The 19,112-nt window shown below is 36.3% G+C and overlaps 1 protein-coding gene and 1 long non-coding RNA gene across 6 annotated transcripts in view; both read right to left on the minus strand.

Moving 5' to 3' along the window:
* ntsr1 (neurotensin receptor 1 (high affinity)) overlaps nt 1–19,112 on the minus strand; it is a 98,110-nt gene that overhangs the window by 51,263 nt on the left and 27,735 nt on the right. The gene's annotated exons all lie outside the window — the stretch shown is intronic.
* Nucleotides 8,475–15,410, minus strand: LOC121895952. Of its 5 annotated transcripts, none has more exons than XR_006095881.1 (5): nt 15,100–15,410; nt 14,039–14,126; nt 9,577–9,746; nt 9,068–9,499; nt 8,475–8,968 (listed from the first exon to the last, which is right to left on the minus strand). It is a non-coding gene; the product is annotated as an uncharacterized LOC121895952 (long non-coding RNA). The 5 variants fall into 5 exon arrangements; XR_006095880.1 differs by adding an exon at nt 13,408–13,567 and having other exon boundaries at nt 8,475–9,499; XR_006095878.1 differs by having other exon boundaries at nt 8,475–9,243; nt 9,342–9,499; nt 15,100–15,406.

The raw sequence follows: 19,112 nt of genomic DNA on the forward strand, positions 1-19,112 counted from the left end.
ATAGCTTTATTGTGGGCACCAAAAATTTAAAATTGGCAGCTATTGAGGACCACAAAGCCTCCAAATGCCATAAGGAGATCTGCATTTGTCAGCTCTGGAGAAAATGGCTGGAATGAGTGTGTGTGTGTGTGTGTGTGTGTGTGTGTTTGTGTGTGTCTGTGTGTGTGTGTGTGTATGTGTGTGTGCGTGCGTGTGTGTGAGTAGGCCTATATGGTTTTGTCAGTTTCAATTTTCAGGCTTACATACCAGTATTACAAGACCGGGTAGGGTTACAGCCTTTTTTCTTTTGTTTTTGTTTTTAAATATGTTATTGACTCACAAAATACAAACAAAAAGACAAAAGATATACATTTCTGACAATAAATCAACATACAAGTCCTATCATTTCTAAATCCCTCCAAATCAACTTACAAATCTAATACAACCCTATACCAATGCACCCTTCAAACAATATCAGTCATAAACTATATTACTATACTTTTGTCTCACAGCACAAATAACATGCAGTGTTGATACTGTAGAACAGCACTAAGAGAAAAAGAAAACAACATTCATTAGCCTAGATTAAAAAAAACAAAACAAAAAAAACCCAACAAAAAAACAAAAACAAAATAAAATAAGATAACGTGAATAAAATAGAATAAACATGGTAGTCTTGTTTTTTTTCTGTGTTTGTTTTTAAAATTGACATTAAGTATTTCCACTGGCAACCATATTCAAGCGTAATCTGTTTCATTGTTTTGCAGTCGGAAAGCTACCTTTTCCAACTTAAAATGCCTTAATATGTAATTTCAGCTGCTAGGGGTCCTGAATCAAAACAATAACAAAAGATGGAGTGTGTTGACGGTGTGAAGTAGCATGGGATCATGGGAGTTGTTGTCTTCATTGTTAAACAACCAGCGTCCTCGGTTTAGGATTACTCCAGTGTTCATTGTTCAGGATGTTTTTACCGGGAGCCGAATTATCAACAGAGGTCTCCTCCTCTCCAAAAAAAACGGACCTGGTGACTAAAACAGGTAAAAACGCTGAATAAAAATCAGTGTTTCTCTGATGCTGTTCAGCTGGCACCAGGCTGTTAGCTGAGCTGCTGCTAATGTTTGATCAGCTTGTTTCTCTGATAATTTAAGATCCAGACATTCAGCAGGTTTCTACTGGGAGCCGAATTATCCACAGAGGTCTCCTCCTCTCCAAAAACAAATGTACACTGGGATTCAAACCATAAAAATATTGAATAAAGCTGTTTCATGTAAAAAAATCAATGTTTCTCCAACGATGTTTGGTGAGCACCGGACTTCCGGGAAGGGCTGCTAACCTTCGCTCAATTTGTTTCTCTGATAACTTAAGATCCAGACATCCGATGACTAAAATCCGTCATCTGGTTAAAAGATAGAGTTAAAAACCACCAGTCACTTTATACAATTTCTGTCGAACAACCACAACGCTGACGTATGATCTTCTATGCATATACTCTTTGGTAGATGCCACTCTGGCAAACAGCCACAAGGCCAATGTATTATCTTGTAGGTGTATAATCTTTGGTAGACGCAATTGTAATGGACAAACACAACGCCAACTCATCTTGTGTGCATATACTCTTTGGTAGAGGGGTATGACGCCATTGACAGGCAACCAAATGAAACAGACCACTACCTTCATTGAAATTACAGATTTCTCTGGGTTTGAAAATTGTTGCAAACATTTGAGATAATGTAAGTACACAACTCAACAAAACATAACATAGGTCTAGTTGTTTTTAGACATTTTAAAACATGATTGTCACATATTATATCTTTAATCATTTCTAATGCTTCAGTGATCCATTCTTTCTGAGTTGGTGTATTTAAAGCAATTCAGTTATTCGTGATTACTTTTTTGTGACCATACATAATGAAAGAAAGATATTTTTATTCTTTGAAGATACTCCACTGAAGTTATGCAAATTTCCCAATATACATGATTGTGGTGTAAGTTGAATGACTATATTAGTGTAGTTCATTGCTTGCTTTGTTATACCAAAGATCTTTAATTTTATTGCAGTCCCACAACAAATGGAGCAGAGTTCCTTCAGCAGCACCACATTTTATACACTTACTGTCATCAAAACTTAATGATGTATTTCCATTTATTCCATTTTATGACCTTTTTGTTTACTGTTGTATTTGAATTCTGCCATAGTGGTTGATTTACTGACATAGTTGTGTTAATTCCAATGATCTTTGTACATGATTTCAAGATGTTAGATGACGCTTCGATTGGGCTTTGCATGATTTCCTTTGGAAATATTTTCATAAAATATAGACATTTCATGTCAATGTTTAAGTTTTATAACATATTTTATTTTATGTATTTCCAATTCCAAAAAAGTTGGGTAGCTGTAGTCCACCTTTATTGTACGAATTAGACATCCTTACGTATGAACAATATGCCTTTTTTCCATGCCATATAAAGGTTGAGATTATTTTATGCAAATGTTCAAACCAGGTTTTCTGTATAATGACAGGTAACATCCTCAGAATGTAATTGACAGTAGGAAGAATATTCATCTTTACTATGTTCATATGACCCCACAGAGATATGGGAAGATTTGACCATCAATCTATATTTGACTTTATTTTATTAAATATTTATGTGAGATTTATATCTTGTGTTTGATAGCTATTAGTTGTAATACTTAATCTTAAATATGTTCGCTCTGTTGGTTTCCATTTAATTTTTGTATTTTGTAGTTATACTGTAATGTTTGTTTAAAGACAGTAACTCACATTTTCCCCAATGTACATTGTACCCTGAAAGTAAGCCACATTGAGTGATAACCTGTCTGATATAACAAAGTGAGGAATCTACCTGTTAGATATAGGATGATGTCATCACAATATAGTGACATTTTATATATTTGACTTCCAATTTTTATGCCTTTAATATACTTTTTAAGATCTTATTTTCTCAGCTAATGTTTCAATGATAAACATAGCAACCCACATACTCAGCTCTGCTGCTCATTCCACAAATGCATGTTCCTTACAAATGTGGCATCATTTAAAAGGGAAATAAACAGGCTTTCCAACAGTATGAGATTTATTGACAAGAAGCATTGTTACAACAAAGAAATAATCTACCAAACACAAACTCCTTACTTTTTGTGCTCTGTTTATATTGAATAAAAGTCCGGAAGCTGGACATCCTTGTTTAGCTCCTCGATGTAAAATGAAACGTTTTGAAATTATGTTGTTAGTTCTTATTGAAGCTGTGGGCTTTGAGTAGATATATTTCTGCAGGGCACTGAGCAGAAATGGCCATTCAATTTGGTCAAAGGCTTTTTCAGCATCTGAGATACACAATACACAAACACTTTTTTGCATAATGAATGATATTGAATATTTTCCTTGTGTTGTCAGATGAATGTCGATTTTTCATGAAACCAATTTGGTCAGTGTGTATCAGTTTTCCGATTACCTGAACTAATCTGGCTGCAAGAATTTTGGCCAAGCCCATAGGAAAGCAAAATCCAAGAAGAGATCTCATAGTTGTTTCTTTCATTTCTCCTAGACACAAATAAGCTATTTTTAAGACTAAGGTGAGACTACTTCCTATTTCTCAAATTCAACTCAGGAGAAACAACCACATATAATCTTTTTTATGCCTTACTCTGATCAAGAGATCTCTAAATCATCTTAAATAAGTCTAATTTAAGTCTCCTGAACATGAGACCATGAGATCAGAGAAAGAGCTCAAAGAAAGCTCAGCTGACACCTAGGATCTCATGATTCTTCTCAAAAATATCTCAGTTTTCTCATAGTGACATCAACAGAAACAACCACATATAACTCATCTGTGTCTTACACTGATAAAAGAAGAGATCTCTAAATGATCTTAAACAAGTAATTTAAGTCTCCTGAACATGGATCACAGAAAGCTCCAAGAAAACTTCGTTATGACTCCTAGGATCTCATGATTTTTCAAAAATATGTCTCGGTTTTTCGGACCCCAGTGTTGCTCCTCATTCTGCCAAACAGACTGGAGTAAGTTAGCAGGTGCGGAGATCGAGCTCAACAAAAGGCTCGCTCAGAAAAAAAAAGCGTGCAATGGAAATTAATGTCCTATTGGTCACATAGGCTGTAACTTCACTTGAGCTTCACTGATTGGTGGTCGACTGCATGAGTGACCCAATAACAACATACAAATATCTGCAGGTGGTGGTACACTCCTATTTGGACCGCTAACTTTCGAGTGGGCGACGTTAAGTTGAGGAGTGAAGTTGCAGGTAAGTTTTCAACGTCTTACATATAGTTGTGTAACCAGCGACATCAGTATGCATTAACACCCTTGATAGAAAAAAAATCTATCTTTCTTGTAGCTTAGCACTGCAAATTAGGTTCGTCATGTCTTAATTCAAGGCTCCTTTGTCTCCTTTGTTTGTTTGTTTGGTAATGCTCTTGATTCATCTTAAAAGTTATCACGGGTTCATGAGGACCATTTTGTGTACACATCTACTAAATGTTTTTAGTTAAATAGTGCAACACTAACTGCTAGCTTTGCCATTTTTTGCCATTACGCTAAACAAGGAGTGTGTCATATTTATTAAAGTAAAAGTCCTGCATTCAAAACGTATGTAACAGTCAACATTTTTTTCTGTTCAGTGTAGTTTAAAATCATCAGATAAAGTCTTCAACTGTTTCTTACTGTTGGAGGAAAACCTCCGTAAACATATTGTTAAATTTAACAGAGGTAAGCATCTACTCTACTCCTAAAAGACCATTTATGATTTCTCATAAAGAGACATTAACTCATTCTGCAAACATTTAGCATAATTCGATAGGGGTGCGCAAAAAAATCGATTCACATAAAAATCGCGATTCTATCTCTGCTGATTCAGAATCGATTCAGAAATTCCAAGAATCGATTCACATTTTTCAGTCTTGCCACAACGCTGTTTTCCATTTTTTCCTGACTTCCCTGACATATCAGTGGAGTGGAGAGTTTTTGTTAATGTCCATGAATGTATGAATGTATTCACTTATTTGATTTTGATTTATGGATCTTCAAATAGAAAGTTATTGACTTCCACTGTTTAGTTTGCAGTGGTGCTGATTGCAAATTAGAGTCAGACTGAATATGACTATGGTCTGAGATAACTATTGGATGTATTAAACTCTGTGTCACATTTCTAACAATTTCTTGGGAGATCAGGAAAAGGTTGATTCTTGAGTAGGTTTGATGCCTGAGTAGAGAGTGTAATCTCTGACATCATGATGTATTGTCCTCCAAATGTCCAAGAGACTGAAAGTCTGCATTACTTTTAGCGGTGAAAATATAGATTTTTTCGGTTGACATATCTTCCCACTTTTATCAACTTGTGGGTTTAATGTTAGATTTAGATCCCCTCCTGAAATTATTATTGAGCTGCAAAAATCTGATAATTTACGGTCAGTTGTACTGAAGAATGATGGACTATCTTCATTAGGCACATTTATCAAATATTTACGAAAGTAATACTGTTTGACTTTAAGGAACCATTAATAAAAATATATCTTCCTGATGGGTCTTGATATATTGTTAACTTTGAAGATTGTCCAGCACCAATTACCTCCCCAACCCACTCTCTTTTTAGATGTTGCAAATTTCCATTTTTAAAATGTAAGAAATGACAATATCTGGGGAAAAGCTTTTTAAATGTTTTGCCACAAAACAACGACAGCTCTGTTTTCCAGCCTTTGTCTGCCCGATACGGTGAACTCTGGAGAAGCGAATAGCTTCCACCTCTTGCACCTCCATCTTCAGGCTGTTGTTCATAAATTACTTGACTAGCCACTCTGTTGTCTGGTAAGTTTCTTTGGTTTGTTCAGGAAGCCTGTGAACTATTATATTGTCTCTCATGCTTCTCCATTGCATATAGCATGTCATTTGCCATTTTAACATTTTTTTCTTGGAGTTCTGCTGTCAGACTTTTGAGGCTGTTAACCTTGATCCTAAGCGATGCGTTGTCTTCCTTTAAGACCTCAATCAGGGAATTGTTAAACCCAGCGATTGCTTTAACTCTTCAACATCGTCTGTTAACTTTTTCATTAGATCAAGCTTCTGCAGCTGCTCTTTCATCATTGTTATAGACTCAGGTACATCATGGAGGTCCACTGATATGTGAGAGTCTTCAATTTCGCTTGAGCTAAGCTGCTGCCTGCCATGTTTGCTGTTGCGTTAACTTGGCATTTTGTAGTAATATGCATCGATAAAAGACTCCAAATCTTCAACAGATTCATCCACAGATTATTCCAGTTTAGTGTATGCTTGGATGATCACAGATTACACCCAGTTTAGCGGCATGATAGGGAAAGTTGGCACAGAGTACTGCACAAGAATTCACACCATCGGCCATCTTCCCTCACCCTCCACCATTTTTGATGGTCTCATAATTCAAGGAATTTATATTGTTATAATTATTGAATAATAATACTTTAAAATATTATTAATACTAATGACCTTTACAGATATGGACCTTACAAACCAGGATGTGTATGTGTGAACTTCGAACAGTGCACCCAGTAGTTGGGATTGGTATTGCAAGATATACACAATTGTTTCAAATTATACACATTTGCCTGCCATATTATACACAAATTGGCGGTAAAGCGTCAGCTACCTGCCTACTATGTCATATGAATACATCAAGAAGATTTGCCGTGCTCGCAGCCGTGTGGATTTTAAGATTGGAGCTGCTCTTCAGGATCATGGGATTTCATTAAGAGTGAAAAGTAAGTCCTTCATATTTATATTTTGAATGTAAAATGAAAACTTAATGTCTGATAGCCTCAATGGACTTAAAGTATGGTAGCGTTACAACTTATTTAATTAATGTGTTCATTAATGTTAGTTAATATGTTTACTCAGAAATAACGTTACTCTCAAGACTATCTCTCAGTGCAGTGAGTTAGCTTTTAACTACACCTGCTTATATACAGGTTTTTATCATTTATTTTATTATTAAAACATGTCCTTTATGGCACATTTGATGAATGCTCATCAGCTGAAAATAGCGATAGCCGGGTGCTGCACATGCTGCACACACACACACTAGGTTCACTGTCATTTAAAGCCCGCAGTGATTACCTGTCATTCACCTGGCTAATTTTTATTCATCTTTTGTCTTCTGGTGTGCGTGATTGACCACGTAAGTTATGACTGTTGTAAAAGAGGGACCTTATTAGTAGTTATTTCAATTTAATATGTTATGTAGTTATGGGAAACTGACAAGCTAACTTCAACTGTTTGTCCTGTAAACATGCTTCACGTCGGTGGATGTTATCACCATGTCAGGTAATGTATTCGAAATGCAGTGAAATTAAGCCTTCTGGAGGATTTTAACTCTGTGTTGTTTATGTGTGTAACTTTAACCAAGCTGTGCTGGTCTGTTTAGCTGGCTAACATTAGCTTTGTGCTGCTGGACACCTGTTTGGGGGTGTAGCTGCAAGGCAAACAGGAAAAGGGTTTAATGGATGAAGTTAAACTGCAAGATGAATCTGTAAGGCTTATATTTCTCCCTGCTGGTCCTGCATAATGACCTAAGGAAGTTTCTGTGTTATTTTTGGTGCTAACTCTATGTTGTTATTGTTGTATTGATAGCCTCTGTAGCTTTGAATGTGGCAACTAGTGAGGACATATTAACTTTAATTTAAAGTTAATATGGCTTTAATTTAATCGCCATAACAGCCCAAATCAAACAGTGATTGCATGCTAAATTAATTTATTTTGTTGTCAGTTGTCGAAATAGACCAAGTCTGAAATATTTAACATCAATACAGATGTGATTTAAGTTTCATCTAAATGTTTTTACTATTTGATTTTCCTTTCGATTTTCCAATCTCAATGTTAGAAAATGTACTTTTGTATTCATATGTGTTTGTATTATATAAGTGGCACAGTCCAAATGCTGACATTTATGATTTCTGAATTTAGTGAACATAAAAAGTAAAAGCTGTATCAGTACTTGCTTAAATCTCAAATAGATCAGGCTGAAATGGTTCCTCCTTCCTCCTCCTTAATTTAGGAAGTGAATTCTCACAGAGACACATTTGGGAATGAAAAATCCATGTTTATCACGTTATCTTGGAACAGCTGCAGTATAAAGTTTCATTTGCAACTTTTGAAGATGAAAGGATAGGTTCACAGTTTTTCAGGTCTGAAGTAAACTCATTCCAGGCCTGCTGTTTTCTGTTCAGATCATGGTAACTACAGTTAGTAAAGTCACCACAACTTTGTCCTCCATAATTATTATCTAAACTTGTTGTTGTCACCACCACAGAAAGCCTGCCTGTTTCCCACAGAATTAGATCTTAATTGTGGTGGTAACTGGCCGAGTGGGTGATTAAATAATACCACATATAGTTTGCATTTTATGTAAAGCACATTGTGTTTCCTGTGTATGAAAAAATAAGGTTTCACTTGATTTGACTTCAACAAAATACTTTATTGATTTACTGCCAAACAGTTCATATTTCCTCACCTACTGACTGGATATAATGCAGGCTACTGGTATCAATGGTACCAATTTCAGACATGTAATGAATGAGAAAATAAATACACCAAGAAGAACTGTAAACTGAAATCAATTTGCAGTTACAGTGGCAGATCTGCATGCAAAACACATTTTTCTGTGTTAAGAGAAACAGAGCTGAAGAAATGAAGTATAGTGCAAAAAATAAAAATCTTCATTTATATTAAGTTTCCAAGTAAAGAAACCATGTAAACTTTTTTCAAAAATAGAATTGTTGAAAACTTTAACTGATTAAGACAATACATTCAACAGTGTCATGGGAACTACTTAGGTGCAAATATAATGTGTCAATGTGTTCTGGTACAAAGATGAATATGAAGTTTTGGGGTAACAAATTTCTGCCCTGAACAGAGCATTCACTTTGCTCTTTAACAGCCATTTTAAAAGGGGATAATGGGAACATGTCCCTCTTTATCCAGGTATCTGAGAGAGAGAGCATAGGCGTGTGTTTAGTATTTACAGTTCATACAGGACCTAGGATTTATGGGATTCTGATATCAAAGAAAATAAATGTTCCCATACTGAACGTGCAAATAGAGTTGCCTCTACGTTGAGACATCTGTGCTCTCATTGTTTTCCAGGCTAATTGCCTGTGATGATTTAATCTCGATGAGAATTAGCTCCTCAATGACTTCTGTTAAGATCTCAAGCATCTCGTCAATGATACAATGAGATCTATAATTGTTCCTCTGGTCAATCTTGACATTGGAAAAAGGAAAAAAAGGACTTTGTAAATTGTATTCACTCTTTAATAAAATCTTCAGCCAATCTTAAATGATGGCTAGGTGACCATTACCTTCAATTTCCTGAAGTAGTTACACCCTAGAAGCTTTGAGAAGTGTGTGTGGTGGGCCAGTTCATTTTTTATGAGCCAGAATAGGCACTTGAACCCACCAATGATTGCCTCATGTGCCACAGCAACAGTGGGCTCAAAGGTGTCCATCACTGAGATGCCTGTAAATGACAAAGTGGTTAGAAAATTATTTGAGTATACTCAAGTTATATTATCTGCTGTTGAAATTGAAACCTACCAGATGCAAGAGATGTCTGGCATCTGATGCTGTCCTGGTGGTGCTCTGTGGTGATGTGCTGTTCCAGGTCATCGTTTTGTAGATAACCGCTCCAAACCCAACAAAAGCCCTCTTTGTGTGGCCTTTCTTAAGTGTGGGCTTGTGGTGCCTGCACAGTCAACAAAATATCCCTAAAAAGTAGAGCAATAATTTATCAAATTTGTTAAACAGCCACACATATACTTGAGTATTTTTTCTTTTTTTTTTTTCCCCTTTAAATTATATACATAGGACATGACGTAACACAGTAAGATCACATAATAATAACAATACTACTACTACTACTAACAATAATAATAATAATAATAACAAAAAGGTGAAAACGAAAGAAGAAATAAAAACATTTATGATAGCACAAAAATAGGGAGATATTAACTTAACCTTGCTGTGTGTGGTACAGCCAGGTCTTAAATTGAGGCATATTCAGCCACTTTGGATCAAATCCAGTGCTTCTGTGATTGCTGCTTGCTGATGTCCTGTCTACAACGCACAGAAGAACAGAGATGAGGCCCCTTTTGCTGAGAAATCTGCTTTTCTGACCTGCCATGCTTCTACTGTACTCTCTCTGTTTGCTGTCAATTTCACCTGTTGCTTCTGCCCCGGCTGGTTCTCCCACAGCAGCATGTTGACTGCTGTCCTCCGCCTCCTACATCTTTCTGATTAGCTACAGCTATCCCTTCCTGACCCTCTCTTGCTGTTTCAGCTGTCACAGTAGCACTGGTTGAAACCTTTTTTTTTTTTTTTTATCACCGCTTGCTTCTTTTACAAACTCAACCAAAAAAAAAAGAAAAAATCAGCTCTTGAAAAAGGAAAACTAAGGGCATGCAAAGATTTTGATAATTAATGAAAGGATTATTTATTATTCCATCACTAATTATTATGTATGTGCAGGTGGTGCACATACATAATCCATCCAAATAGATCGACGTCCAGACTGAGACAAATTTCCAATGTCTGAATAAAATCATGAGTTCTGCTAGAGTTATGGCATGCTCCTGTCATCTCGATCGTTTGGTGTAAGGTGGTCAAAAAACTCAGACCAAGCTGTCTTATGTCAGTCTTTTTATGTGTTGACGTTCTGATAAAATCAAACATGTTGAATATTATCATCAGTCTTTAATCTTGGTTCATGCAAATAGTGAAGCTCAATGACATGAACATTGTCAACAACCAATAGGTGCGCTCTCTCCAGCACCAAACAGGAAGCAGCAAACCGGGTAGTTACTGTTAAAAAACTGTTGAAAAAACTCCTCACACACACACACAATAGATGGTGAAATAACAGTGTTATGAGTCTGTGTTTAATTTAAATTGATGGAGGTGGAGTGGGGGACAGAGGAGGACGGGTGCCTGCTCACCTCCGCAGGGCGGGATCTCTTACATTGGACTCAGTGTATTTCATTTTTTTTCGTGCTAATCTGTGATTGGCCATGACACATAAAATGACGCTCCAAGGGAGGCTGTCCTCCCTTACCAATCAACAACCAGAATGCAATATTGACATTGAGTTGGTCCAATGATAGTTTCCAGAATTCATCTTCAATTCTCTCCACTGTAAGGCAGACTAGCAGCAGTATATAGCTCCTTGCATTAGCCAACGCAACAGTTAGCTTATTGTAACAGCCTGAAGGACTCTTTATACATCTATGGAAGGACTGTTAAGGACTGTTGTTAAGCTAGCGGGAGAAATTATCTGGTCTGTGCAGTGCACACAGGAGGAAAACTAACATGGAATCTTACAACAAACCACATCAAACTATATCATTGTCCCCCACTTGATGAAATCTTAGGGGTGGGGGGCAATTTTATATGCCAATAAAACAATTTGCTTTCAAAAACAAAAACAGAAAAAAAGGCTGCTTCTATAAAGACATTTAGCATATACATAATGTCTCTAAACAAAGAAGTGCTCATTTTAGCCATGGAGTGGTTCAAATGTGTCATTTTACCAACAAAGTGAAATTCAAATTTATAGTACTGTTCTATTGTGACAACAAATTTATGTTCTCATCAAAAACAGACAAGATATCACATGATTTGCATGCATTTCCTATGCATTTTCTTAGTATACAGAAATATATAAAGTAGCACAAAGCTTATAATGTGATACAGGTTCAGATCAGTGCTGAATACTAGAAAGATTGAACACTAAAAACATTCACAGATCTAAAAGTGTAGGTTCAGATCAGAAAGTATTAATGCATGTATCAAATACATGACTTACACACCCTTATCTATATGTATGATATACAAAATATAGGCCTAGTCTACAAAGCCGACATGTTAATACTAGGGGTGTTAAGATGAACACAAAACTCACGGTTCAGATCGTATCACGGATTTGAGTCACAGATCAGATCATTATTAGGATCAGCGAAAAAAAAAGGGGGGAGAAAAATAAAACTTTGTTTTCCATTTATTCTATAACACACTGACAGCCAGAAACAGCAAGGAACTTTTGCCCATGGTCTTAAATGAAAACAACATTTAAGATGTCTAATGTTTAAATAAAATAAAGTATATAAAATATTCAATGCTCAGTTATTGCAATATGAGGCATGAAACCTTCCTCTTTTAAACAGTGAATGAAACAGCCTCTGTCCACATCATCAAAACTTGATGATAACAAACATTCACCGCTAAAGTCAGTTAGCAGCTAGATAGCTAATAAGCTGCTCAGCTGCAGCACATTAAACAGCAGGTAAGCATGACTCAAATGTCACATCGGACCCGTTATAGATGCTGGTTTGATCGTTGCTCTTCAAAATTCCTGTTAGCGACGCGCTGTCTGTCCATGACTTGTATTTACACCAGTTTGTTTACTTTGTCTTAAATGAGACATTAAATTTTGCAATTAATCCGTGGTTCATATGCCTGCCGAACCGTGGGGGGTGATCCGTACGGATCACGGATCAACTACAATCAGTTACACCACTAGTTAACACTTGTTATTCTAGCTACTTTAAGCTTATTACTCAATATACGGCTCAGCCTAAAACAAACTAAAGAAACTGTCAGAAGCAAGCAGCCAGACCTCCTGCACACTAATCATACAACATCAACAGGTGACTGAACAACCACTCAATTGAAAACGAATGAATGAGTGAGTCCAGACAGCTCACTGTAACTTCAACAAGCAAACTAACGTTACCCACAACACATTATATGATCTCTGTTCTGATTGCTCATCAGCAGTTCCAGACCCAGAAGAGCCACTTGCTACTCTGCCTGAACCATTAAACAGAATCATGAATCCTGAACACTCATCTGTAAGTGATGCTACTGATTCTCCTGCCCATTTGGGGTATGTGTCTCCAGGAGACATACTTCCCTTCCCTAAAGCCACAGCAACCAAACTTAGAATGAAAAGGAAGAAAGTAAAAACAAAAATCTTGACCGACACACCTGAAAAGCTGGAGCTGGAGAAGGCACACAATGACACAATGAGAAAATAAAGACTGAAAAAGAGAAGAAAAAGACTGAAAAAAGGAGACAGAGGCTCTGAAAAGGTCAAAACAAATCAAAACCAAGAAGAAAACTGTACAGTAGCTCAGAAGAAAGTGACATAAACATTTCACTTAACCACACCACTGACTACGATAGTTCAGAAGATGACCTGAGTGATAATGATGGTGACAAGAATCTGTCTGCTGGTGACTTTATCGTTGTGAACTTTGCGGGTAAATACAAATCCTGTAATTACATTGGATTGGTGGAGAAGGTTGAGGGCACTGACATCCGTGCAAAGTTTCTGAGATAAAGTCGTGGGAGTTCTGTGGATGGAAAGCCCACCTTCACATTCAAAGAGAATGATGAAGGACTCATCCCTAGAAGTGATGTCCTCAAGAAACTACCCAGACCGCAAAAACGTGGAACATCTCATCTAGAAGGGAGCAGAAGTTCATATTCCCCTGCAGCATTGACAGGTGGGATGTTGAGGAGTAGCCTGGTCCTGTGAGCAGAATTGCAGTTGATTTTGTTCTTCATTTTGAATTTGATTTTGTTCTAAAAATTTTAAATAGGCCTTGTTTTAAGAAAATTGGCCTTCGAAGTTCTAAACTTCACCTTTAAATACAACCTTTAAGAAGTATAACTTGGTATTGAATTTGTCTTGCTTTGATATAGGATTATATGAGGTGAAAATGTTCAGTTTTACTTCAACATAATCAATGGCACAATTTACCCCCATGTGGTTCAACTTATCCTCTCCCTAGGCTCAACTTACCCCTCACTGGGGGCAAGTTGAGCCAAGAGACCACTTTTTTTGGGAAAGCCATATTTTGAAAACTGTTTATTTGAGATATAAAGTGATTATTCCAAAGGATGCACCACATCCTAAAATATATGTACATACTTTAGTTGGAGACATTACTGTCATGCCCTCACTTTAAAGACACCTCAAGTAAAAACTGGCTCAACTCACCCCACTCTTCCCTAATGCTTGAGCTTGAGGACTTCTGACTGCTGTCAATTCCAGGAGTTCTAGGTTGCTCACGTTCCAATTTCTGGTACTGCAGCAAAGGGAAAAAAAGAGACACAAGTTTACATTTATTTATATGTATATGCATATTTTACATTTTAATAATAATACATTTTACATACATACATTTTATAATATATTCGTCTTCTATTGCATTTATGTGTAACAGTAATTCCAGAATAAGTAACACTTGCTTGACAAAATAGCTATTTATAATTCAGTCTATGGGGTTTATTAATTTTACAATTGCTTTAGGCTATATCATTACAGTTCAAAAAGGTCAAATACATTTTAAAATTCATCTATAAACTGCAACAAATAACAAAATAATAATCACATTTAAATAACTGAATTTCACATAATAGTGTATTGTTATATATTGGGAATACAGAAATAGAGCGCCCTCACACACAGCTTTGGCAGCATTCATCACAACGACACTCATTACATAGCGCTAAATAGCACGCCATTGAACCTTTTCACATATCATTTAACGCAGTTGGTTAGATTTAGGCACAAATTCCACGTTCAAATGAGGAAAAGATCTTGGTTTTTGGTTAAAACAGTAAATGCGGTAAAAATGTCTCGTTTTATGACACAAAATTGCCAGACGTGAAGCTTAGGATGTATCGTTTAATGTCATGAATATGCACTACATAACGGTCAAAATCTCTGGCTAAAATGTCTCAACGTCACAAAAAAGTGTCTGGTATAAGGGCCTGAAAATGCCCAACCTAACGGTAAAAATCTCCAGCTAAATTGTCCCGATGTCACAAAACTGTCCGGTTTAAAGGCATGAATATGCCCGACATAACGGTCAAAATCTCCAGCAAAAATGTCCCGATGTCAAAGTTTAGCAAAAACTTAGCTGCTAGTGTTACCTAGCTAACGTAATGTTAACATTACTTAGATTTTTTCAGTTTTGGTCAAAATGTACACCCTTAGCTAGGACATTAGACATTTTCAATGTTTTGAATCCTTGGAAAAAAAGGTTTTAACATTACCTTTCAAACACGCTGCTTCCTCTCTTCTGGAAAAGTGGCTGAATAGAGCTGGAATAGTCCTGGCGTGCTATCTGCTTCATGTTCTTGTCGTGTGCTTCTTGCGTGATAGCGTTACCTGTGTGCATTCAGCAGGAGCAACTCTGATTGCCTGCAAATTGAGTGTTACACATTTTGTTGGCAGACTCCGTCCATCATGTATTTCCGGCCATGGTCATAACTCGAGTCCTTTGCTATAGTTTAAGAATAGGCACCATAAATATTCATGTAAAAGTACAAATTGTATAGACAATGGAGTGCAAATTATGAATTAATTATCATTAATCATTGACAACAAACAAACCCAAACAACAGCAAATTATTTACGTTGCAACTGTCATTTTTTGACTAATTTAATTTCTAATTTACAAAATTACAATGTACCTGCTAGTTGATTTAAAAAAAAAAACAAAAAAACACTGAAGGCCTACCACAGAGGCAAGCAACATATGGGATAAGATTTTCTTTTGTGTCAATTTATTTTTTAAATTGAGAACAGAGAATTCTGATAACAAATGTTGTTGTACATTTGCATGAGTTTGATTATAATCCTGAATATCCCATCTGCAATTTAGTGCCCTATCCCATATTACGGTAAAGAAGATAAACTCATATCTGGGTTATGCCTGGTTCGATACACACAAACCCAGCCATTCTGTCTACAGATGAGTTTTTGAATCATGCGGGTCACATATACTCCTACTGTTCTAGTCAAACCAACATTCTGGCCTTTGCATCACAGAGAATATGTCAATACTGCATAGGTATTAATAAACAAGTTATTTAAAGTCCATGTAGTTTACAATTACTTATAATCATGCATAGTACAGCATCACTTATTGCTCTATTTTTACAAAATTAAAAAAAATCCAATTTTTCCAAAACTAATTATCCAAGCCATATCTTTTTCAGAAAAAAAAAATCAAAAATCTGAAAATTGTTGTGTGGACAGCTCTGAATGTATATTTTGAGAATCCATGGGCACAACATTAAAATCTTTTACGGTTTTCGCAAAATAGTTGAAAATCTGTTGCAATACTGGCTTTTTTACTAGGGGGTGACTGAGTCTGAAATCAAACTCTTGGAAGCAGAATCTCCAATTTGGAAGTCAAGTCAGAAGTCAAGCTGTTACTAAATCTATACAGATGTCAAAGGTCACAGCGCTTCCAATAACAGAATTTTGTTCTCTATGGCCTCTAAATGCACCCAAGATGCACTGAGGATGGATTGTCCAGACAGTTAGCAAAACTAAGCTTCAAGTAAGAAAGCTGCAAGAAGCTATGGTTATTCAAGACACTCGTGGATGGTGTCAAGACGAGACCAAGTGTCTGTTTTCAATTTAGCCCATACAATAGTGTAACTTCACAGATGGCTGCTGTCTTTTTTTTATTCACACATCATCCTCGCACAAACAAGAGGAGGATGTGACACGCCATTGTTTGAGCTGGACAGAGTGATCAAATCTAAATCGGATCTCAGTATGGACACTGGAGACACAGAGTAATACCAGGTGTAAATGTAATCAGGTCAAATCATATCTAGATACAATCTGAATTTTAATGCAAGGTGTGAAGGGGGCTTATATGTCAATTGAAGAACATTGGAAGCCATTCCAAAAAATGTATTTGAGTCTCTGAATAACAAGGTCAGGCTTCAAATCTGGCCTAATCTTGTGTGGTTGGGTTCCTGACCTTCCAGGTGTTCCAAACAGGAGGAGAATCTTAGCAAGCCTCCCTGATTGGAGCTACTTTCACCCTTGTTCACTGTATGTAATAGATTCTGATCAGTCAATTGATTGGTCAAGTGACGTTCTAAAAACTGAATCTGAAGATTCCAGAAATAAAATTATTATTCTCTAACCCTACAAGGGTCAGAGGGTGACATTTGTCATCATTGCTCGGAAACTACAAAACCTAGAGCTCTTTTTTTACAGGCTTGAACTAGACCAGTTGGTGATGACACAGTCCCATTTTGGTGTGTCTAGGTCAAACCTGTGAATTTTGCCATTTTTTTAATCTACAAAAACCATCAGGTCTACAGGTAGGCCTCAAATGAAGCCTGCTCTTGAGTACTTCAACTTTTTAGTCATATCTTCAGAACCAATAAGCCTAGAAACGTCATTCAACTTTCGTAATCATCAGTGGAGCACTGCAACCGTGCTGTGGTGGGACAGTTTCTCAGATGTTAACTCTTCACTGACAGGTCACGGTTTGACCTCTGCAAACACCAAGTGGGACAAAAGTCGAATGCATCGAAGGTTGTGATTCTGGGACCACTGACACTAGAATCTTCATTTTGAGGGATTAGTGACTTACTGTGCAGCACTGTGCTTCAAAATAGGGCAGATTAAACTCTCAACCTGTTACCAAACTTATTCAGATGTCAAAGGTCATAGCGCTTCCACAAACAGAATTTTGTTCTTTATATGTTCTCTATATGTTCCACTGAAGACCATCAGTAGCCATTCCAATATTTTCTTAAAATCTACTACTCTAAACACACAACAGTTTTTATAACATAAAAACACCTATTTAACAATCAAATCTTTAAATTAATACAAATCTTTAAATTAATACAAATGTGGCGATAAAGTGAATGTCACAATCTGTTAAATATCTAATTTTTAATTGTCTCATAGGATAATTATTACCCTGTGTTTTTTCAGTTTATGTATGTAAAGTAGTGGATAAGTTATGCAAAATGACAAAATATTTCTTTCTTTAGTCATACATTTTCTTGCAGTTGTACAATTTTAAATGTATTATAACAGTATTTTTATGTATTTGACAGTGATATAGCTCCATAACAATTTTTTTGTAAAATTACAGTAAATTCTGCTACTTTTGTTAATGAATAAAACTTTATTTTTATGGTTAGTTTTGGTAAAATTGACATTTAGAAGCTGTTAAAAAAACAGATATTTAATGTATTCCATTTTTACTGATTTTTTTGTTAACTCACGACACATTTCAATATACAATTTATTCTTGTAATTTAATATGATTTTTCTGTCAGCTTGAAATACAGGCAAAAAATTGTAAAATTTATTGGGAAAAACTAAAAAAAAAAAAAAAACTTTACAGTGCAGTATAATGTTATTGTGTTGGAAGTTCACATTAATCATGGCTAAAGTGTCAAATAATGAGGTAAACATGTAGAGCAAAAACTGCTCTGAATGCTTGGTTTCCAAAATTTTTTTTTTTATTTCCAGTCCGAGCCGACATTGGCTCATGACAGATTTCAAGATCTTGTTCTGTCAACCAGTTTTATTATTATTTATTTATACCAGTGTTCATATAAATGGTCAGTGGACTGTACTTGTATAGCCCCTTTCTAGTCTTCCAACCACTCAAAGTGCTTTTACACTATGACACATTCACCGATTCACACACATTCATATGCTGATGGGTCCAGAGGCTACCATACAAGATCCCAACGTGCCCATCAGAGGATACTAACCATTCACACACATTCATACATTGATGGCACAGCCATCAGGAGCAATTTGGGTTTCAGTATCTTGCCCAAGGACACTTCGACATACGGACTGGAGGAGCCGGGAATGAAACCACTGATCTTCCGATTAGTGGATGACCTACTCTACCTCCTGCCCCAATGCGGCTGTGGCACATTTAATTTCCTGTAAATTCTTCACAATAAAATCTCCCATTATTTAGTCCTTTGAAAGATTTTAATTTGAAGCAGCACAAGCAGAAAATGTTGAGTTTTCATCAGGAGTGACACGACTCTGATACATGCTGAAAGTGATCAGCAAACAGTATAATAAGCCAGATATCTAAAAGTACAAACTGGAACACAGAGAGATCCTTAACTTCAAATCACAGAGTTTCAGTTAGAAGCTATAAAAGTACTGAGAGCTGAACACAGATAGAATAAAGATATCAAACAATAAACAGGTAATGAGCCTTACCAAACGGAGACGTCCTGCTGTAATGTAATGTTTGTTGCTGCGGATG

This window comes from Thunnus maccoyii, chromosome 4 (genome assembly GCF_910596095.1).
Source record: "Thunnus maccoyii chromosome 4, fThuMac1.1, whole genome shotgun sequence".
Classification (NCBI taxonomy): Eukaryota; Metazoa; Chordata; class Actinopteri; order Scombriformes; family Scombridae; genus Thunnus; species Thunnus maccoyii.